This window comes from Mesoplodon mirus, assembly GCF_964341445.2.
Source record: "Mesoplodon mirus genome assembly, chromosome: 7".
NCBI lineage: Eukaryota > Metazoa > Chordata > Mammalia > Artiodactyla > Ziphiidae > Mesoplodon > Mesoplodon mirus.
In genome coordinates, this window is record NC_138983.1 from 24,234,485 (window position 1) to 24,242,231 (window position 7,747).

Below are 7,747 nucleotides of genomic sequence, written 5' to 3' on the forward strand. Positions count from 1 at the left end.
CAAAAGAAAACACGCAAAACAAACAAAGCAGGGCTTCCCTGGTGGTGCGGTGGTTGAGAGCCCGCCTGCCGATGCAGGGGACATGGGTTCGTGCCCCGGTCCGGGAAGATCCCACATGCCGCGGACCAGCTGGGCCCGTGAGCCGTGGCTGCTGAGCCTGCGCGTCCGGAGCCTGTGCTCCGCAACGGGAGAGGCCCCAACAGTGAGAGGCCCGCGTACCACAAAACAAAACAAAAACAAAAACAAACAAAGCAAAATAGACAAAAAATACTCTAATTGTTCAGGGTCTGAATAATCTGGATTTGATCAATGTGACAGGCAAAATCAAGGATAATGTCAAAATCTGCATGAATATGCCTATTCAGGCCTATCTTTTAGGGTTACTTTTCAGGGCCTTGAGAGGAGGTTCATTTATTCTTAGCTACTTTACATTTTTTTTCACCTTGTGACTCTGCCTTGGAAGTAGAATGAATGGAGCTTTGGCCATCAGGAAGATCTGGGCTTAAAAAATTCTGGTGTGGCCACTCAGCTGTCTGGTAACTTTTCTGAGCCCCGGTTACTTCATTTGAATATGGAGTTGATAATCACTCCTCTTTGGTGATGATCAAATGGAATGATGGATGTAGAGCAGCTGGTACATAGTGTGTGTTCTGTGATATTCATCTGGTTCGCTTTGCATCTCACTCTCTGAGTTGAGGGCAAACCAAAGGATGATTTGATAGAGAGAGCCAGTCCAATTTTGGCCGAAATAAGCAAGTCAACAAAGAAAGGGAAGCCTACAGTCTCTCATGATAATATGGTTTTCATGCTATATCCCAACTCTGTTCTTGACTTGCTGTGTGACCTTGAGAAGCTGTTTAACCTCATTGACCCTCAATTTCCTGATGAGTGAATTGGGAACAATAACAATGGTTCCTTCCTCCTAGGGCTGTAGAGAGGATTCAATGAGCTAATGCAGGCAGAGTGTTTACCTCAGTGCCCTGTACATAGTTACAGGGAGCTGTGCATCTGTTTTTCCTTTACCCCTCTGGCTGCTGGCTGCCAGCCACCTTGACCCTCATGAAGACTTGATTCTCTCTGGCTTGCCCATTCCTCCTTGTGTGTGTCAAACCCGTGCCTACGAAGTGGTCCTTCAACCTCCAAGGGATCCAGGCCTTTCCTGGGCAGCGGCCATCTACCTGTGGGTATTGAGTAGATTTGTTGAATAGCAACACTGAGAGTGGGCTCAGCCGCTCCGCGGCACGCGGGATCCTCCCGGACCAGGGCACGAACCCGTGTCCCCTGCACCGGCAGGTGGACTCTCAACCACTGCGCCACCAGGGAAGCCCTCTCTTCCAGTTTTATTGAGCTATAATTAACATGCAACACTGTATAAGTTTAAGGTGTCCAGCATAATGAGTTGAATGACGTACCTGATGAAATGATTATCACAATAAATTTAGTGAACTTCCATCATCTCCTATGGATACAAAATAAAAGAAATAGAAAAGAATTTTTTCCTGGTGATGAGAGCTCTTAGGATTGACTTTCTTAACAGCTTTCATATATAATGTAGAGCAGCGTTATTATATTCATCATGTTGTACATCTTATCCCTAGTACTTATTTATCTTATAACTGGAAGTTTGTGCCTTTTGACTGCCTTCATCCAGTTCCCCCTCCCCCACTCCCCACTCTGCTAAACGCAAACCTGATCTCTTTTTCTGTGAGATTGTTTGTTTGTTTGTTTGTTGAAGTATAATTGACCTACAGCACTACATTAGTTCCTGGTATACAACATTGTGATTCAGTATTTCTATACGTTTAAAACTGAAGTGATGGGTTTTTCTGAAGAAGATACAGGTTTCTAAAACTAATCATTGCCAGCTTTTTTTTTTCATTGTTGTTTACAATTTTTAACAGATTCAATGTCAAATCAAGATAAGTACTTATTCGCATACATAGGAGGAAACAATGTAGTTTGATTACAATTACAAAGATAAACACATTGGTTTATAAACCGAGAATGTCAGTGGTTTTGATCCTTTTGTCACCTGTGTTTTTTTGTTTTTCAACACCAAATTCTAGAAAAGTTTTAGATAATTTTAGACTTAAAGAAGAACGGTAAAAATAATAGGGAGAGTTCCCGTATGCCCCTCACTCCGCTTCCTGTAATGGTAACATTTTACATAACCACAGAATATTGATTAAAACTAAGAAGTCAGCCTTGCTCCAATGCTATTAGAACTCATTTGGATTTCCCCAGTTTTTCCAGGAAGGTCCTCTTCCTGTTCTGGGATCCGATCCAGGATCCCATGTTGCCTTTAGCTTCCCTGTCACTCCCCGTTTGTGACAGTTTCCTTGTCTTTTATGACTTTGACACTTTTGAAGAGGACTGACCAGTTCTTTTGTAGAATGCCACTCAAGTTGGAAGTATCTAATAATTTCTCCATTTCTAGTTTTTTAGTTGGCTGCTCTATATACACTTGACTACCCAGGCCGAGAAACCAGTCGTAAATGAATGTTTCAGGGCCTAATAAATCTAGTTGCTTCTGAGGCTAGCCTGGTGGGGGTATTAGAGAGCCTAGAGGTTAAGAGTATGGACTCTGGGGACAGAGAGCCTGGGTTTTGTTCCTGGCTCTATGACTTACCTACTGTGTGACCTTATGAATGTTACTTGACCTCTCTGTGCCTAGTGTCTTCAACTACAAAATGGGGATAGAAATGACTTCTTTGGATTATGGTGAAGATTGAGTTAAAATACATGGTGCATCAAACAGTCCCTTGCATGTAGCCATCCCTCAGTGTGTCTTAGCTGCTACCATTGCTGCCCTCTGCAGCCCCACCCCACAGAAGTTCAGGCCTAGTGATATCCTGGTGTCACTTCTCAGGTCTGCAAATTCAGGTGTGGTTCTGGCCAGAGTGATGACTTTGCAGCAAAGCCCTGGGGTTTTGGACATGGGCCTCAGGTCCCATGGAGAAAACCCATTTCAACGGGAGGATTGAACCTTGGCTGCCAGGACCATATAGAGGTTCAGTCTCCAGGGCCTCAGCACCAGCTGGTGGTGCTCAGCTCTTAGAATGTACTTGTCGCATCCCCTACCTTGCCCAGTTCCCAGACCAGTGTACCCCCTGGCCATGCTGTATTAGTCCCACAACCTCTCCCCTACCAGCAGACGGGCTCACCCACAGCCCTTCACCTTGATACAGCCCAGCCTGCAGTCCCCCACCCTTAACCCATGCCAGCAGCCCTGGGATCTGCTTGGAACTCTCTCCAGGGCCCCTTTCTCTGCTCTGCTTTCCGTTCTTCTGTTCTGCATTCTTCTGGGCCTCTCACCTTGGCCCCCTCTCTTCACCTTGTTCCTCTGACTTGATGTGAGGCAGCAAGGCATGATGGTTACACACCACACTTCCCTGGAAACATTGGCTGGGTTTAATTCCCAGCCCCATCACTTTAACATTACTTAGATCTCTGTGCTTCAGTTTCTTTGTCTCTGAAAGGGTCTAATGATAGCAATAATTATTACAGTGGAATTGACTGAGGCTTTATTCCTTGTGATGCACAGCTTTAAATGTTACCTCTACTGTCACAACTGTATGACATAACTACTAACATGTTCCCATTTTACAGATGAGGAAACTGAGAAACAGAGAATTTAAGTAGCTTGCCCGAGATCACAGAGCTAAGAGATGGAGGAGTCAGGATTCAAACCCCACCTTGGAGCCCACGTTTTCATTCACTTCACTCTTGCCACATGGTGTCTCAGGGGGTTTCTGTGAGGGTTCAATAAGATAACTTATATAAAGCACTTATCAATGTGCCTGGCTTAGGGTTAAAGTTCAGTAAACTTTAACTGTTATTAATCCCATGATCTGACTTCTGTTTCCTCTGGCTCATGGTTTATACAACTCTGGGTTGCAGGTTCTAGGGTTTATCAATCATTGACCTGGCACTCTGCACCATGAGCAACGGACACCTTGCCCAGTTCCCAGACCAGTGTACCCCCAGGCCATGCTGTATCAGTCCCGCAACCTCCCCTCTACCAGCAGATGGGCTCACCCACAGCCTTTTACTTTGATACAGCCCAGCCTGCAGTCCTCTATCTGCTTCTGATCTACTCATTTTCTCGTGTCTTTGCTCCTTTTCCATTGAGTTTCACCTGCACCTCCAACGTTTGGTTCTGCTTCTCTGGCCCTGTTTCTGCCTTCTTCCCCTCACCCACAGCTGGCCTCATGCTTGCCCTGGACCAGTTGCTTCCTGTCCCCAGACTCAGCCCCTGGGACCTGTCGTGTGGCACAGACTGAGGCAGGTCCTTGTGACTGGTGTCCCTGCTGGGTTTGCCCAACTCGTGAAGGGACTCTACCCTGTTATGGAAACAGCAGCACTTGGCCATGGTCCTCGAGGTCTGAAAGAAGGTATTCAAGGAGAGGGGAGTGCAAAAGGACAGGGACAGGGGGCAGGAGCCAGCCAGCGTTTTGTTCCCTGGTCCCAGGAAGCCCTTTTCCTCATCCAGTGACCAGAGCCCCCTTGTGTTGCTTCAGGCTCCGTTCCAGACAGCATGTCTGAGAGGAGGACTTCTCCATGCCCTACATCCGGCTCAGGCCCTGCTTTGGTGGATCCCGGTGCTTCCGAAAGTCTGCCCCCTGGATTGTACACAGACCTGAATCTCTGACCATGCTGTAAAGCAGGGAGGTGTAGTGGGCAGAGTCCAGATGCTCCAGCCGGACTGCCTGGGTTTGCATCCCAACTGCCACGTGCCAAATGAGCTCAGGCAGGTTACTGCAATCCTCTATGCCTCAGTTTCTTCATCTGTAAAATGGAGCTACTAAGGGTATCTACCTCACAAAGTAATTTTAAGGAAGCTCAGAATGTGTTGATCCTAATTATTTTTATTAGCGGGAATTTCTTGAGGCCACGTACAACATCTTACTCATCTTTGTGGCTGGTCCTGGGCTAGGTCCTTCCTGGTTATTGAGAATCAGTTTGCAATAAGTACCTGAGGATATGAGAATAAATGTCTCAAGTTGTATGGAGTGTGCACTTGGGAGATACTCCAAGAAGTAGAAAGGTTAATAATCTAGCTCAGAGGGTTTTAATGTGGGCTCCAGGCCTGGGCTCCAGAACCACGGAAGCAGGGGAGATGAGGCTAACATATAGGATGAAACCACAGAGAATGGTAACCGAGCGAAGCCATCAGCTGGGTGGTATGAACTGCTGCTGGAAGCTCTGTATGAAATGATGAGATTCTAAGTGCAGCTGAACATGAATGAAAGAAGCATCCAATCCTAAGAGACAAGACAGCAGGGAGCATGGCGTGGCTGCCTGGAGGGGTGATGGGGGGAGGGGCGGGGGGAGGGTAGCCTCATCATTACTCTTCCCAGGCACGCTTCCTTCTCTTGCCCTCTCCATTTCCCCCCGCCTTCTCGCCAAGTCGCTTCTTTGCTTGCCCTTCTCCCTGCCTACACTGTGCCCACACCTTGGGGAGCTGCCGACAGTGGCAAAGGCACCAAGGGCTGAAGCGGGAGTCGGATTGTGGGCCAGACCCCAGGTCTCCTTCCTAAACTTCCCATGAGGATTGGTGGTTTCATGGCTGTCAGGCTGTCAGGCTGCTCTTATTGTTCCGTTTTTGTTTTTTTCAAATTAAACAAATTTCAGACCCGCAGCCTAGTCAAATGAGTTTCAAGATCAGGTAGACTGATGCTTCTTAAACCTCAGAGGGTTTAAGGATCACCTGGGGATTCCGTTAGAGATTCAGTTTCTCATTGCTCAGGGCTGGGCGGGGCCTGAGACTCTGCATTTCTGTCTCCTAGGTGATGGTTGCTTGAGTATCTGTTGATAGGCAAGAACTCCAGCACATTAATTCAGCCAGTGGCACTTCTGACTGTTCGATAACGAATTAAAAGTGCAAAGGTGTTGCCTTGAGCCTCACTGCAGATGTTGCCTCCTCCTAGAGATGGTAAATGAGGTCACAGTCTGCCTCGGCAAAGGTTTCGAGGCATTGTTGGCATATTCCCTCATCTGCTGGTACCAAGGAAAATGAGGCCACAGGTTCAAACTCAGCTTTTCAGGGAGCAGTCAGCTTTACTTTGCTCTGCAGATGTAGACTGTAACTCAGTAACCATTGGCCACCAAAGTCATATGCAAGGGCCGACAAGGGGAAGAGAAAAATCCACTGTGACTGAGGGATGAGGTCCTGAGGGCCCAGCCGGACCATGGTAGATACTTCTCCAGGTCAGCAGGAAGGGAGTGAATGTGGCTCTGGCGGAGTTGGTGCCATATCCATGTGGTAAGGGGAGGCTATAGACAGGAGGTGAATGGAATGATGGGAAGCAAGGGGATGGGAGCCATACTGGAAGTGTCCCTGATGGGCTGCTGGAGGGGACTTGCTCAGGATGCAGGAGGCAAGGTTGTTCTCACTCAGGGTGGCTACCAGGCTTAAAGGTGCAGGATGAGAGTCAATACGGGTGAGTCAACTCATTCCATCACCTGGTAAGGAAAGAGCTCAACACTCACCCTGTTGACGGGAGAGGGGCTGCCCCCCCCTTTTCTGGTTCTCTGAGCCCTCACAGGCTGTCAGATAGGGAGGGCAAAGGTTCACATCTTCCATGCACTCTGGCCATCTCTTCTTCCCCTCCAATACTCAGCAGAGACAGCGCATTCTGTTCTTGGTCTGGGAGGTTGTGGAATCTCTAACTGGCCACCAAAATGCTGGGAAGGAAGACTCAGCACTGAGGCCTCTTCTTGCCCGCAGTTTCTCCCCTCTGCCATCTGACTCAAGTGAGACAGCCGCTCACCTGGAATGGAAAGAGATCTCACCTCACCCTGCTCGGTCCCCATCCCCCTGCTCAGCCCCTCTCTTCACTCTCCGCTCCACAGGGAAGAGTCCCGCTGCCCCGCACTAAAGCGCAGGGGTACCTTCTAACAGCCCCTCTGTTCTTTGCACTTCTCTTTCAATTTATAATCCTGTCTGTCAGGCTGCTGGATGTGGAAACTCCAGGCTGCTTCTCTCGTGGCCGGCGGGGCATAGTTACCGCCACGCCAGCATCATCCTTGTTCACTTGGAAGCTCAGGTAACTCATGCAGTTATCTAAGGACAGTCTCAGCTCCTTCCTTGAGGAGGCTTAGCTCTGCCTGGAGTACAGGTGGACCACCACCAAAGGGAAGTAGGAAGGGATAGTGGAATGTTCTACCGTGACCACTCCCCCATCATTTCCCCTAGCGATCCTTGATTTCCACAACCAGATGAGCTCATTACTTTATTCCTATATGAACAGTTTCTTACTTTTCTAGCTCTGGATACTTATCATAGTCTGATTTTTGTTAGCATTAGTTATGTATTTGAGTTACTACCATACCATCCTACCCAGCCCCCTGCCTCACCACGTACACCTCGCCAACATCTATGATGATCAGTTGTCAGACAGTGGGGTCTAGCCCTGTTTGGCCTGCAGTGGGTGGCATAGAAGGCAGTCCATGAAAAACTCAGAATAAATGTGTCAAATCCTGATATGGAAATGCCAAGCCCCTTTCAGGCCCTTAGACATGGCTGTATCATGCTCTGGTGGGTGTGAGGGATCTAGAGTTAGGGACAGTGCTTTGACAAGTATCCACAAAGCCATTTTCATAAATGAAAGAACATAAGTTTCCATCCAGAACTTCCCCCCTCCTGCTTCCCATGAATGCCCATGGGCAACCTGGGGTGTCCATAGCCACAGCACTAAGTGTCCTTCATCTGCTGGCCGGCCAAGTCCCTTGGGGGGCTTCCTGA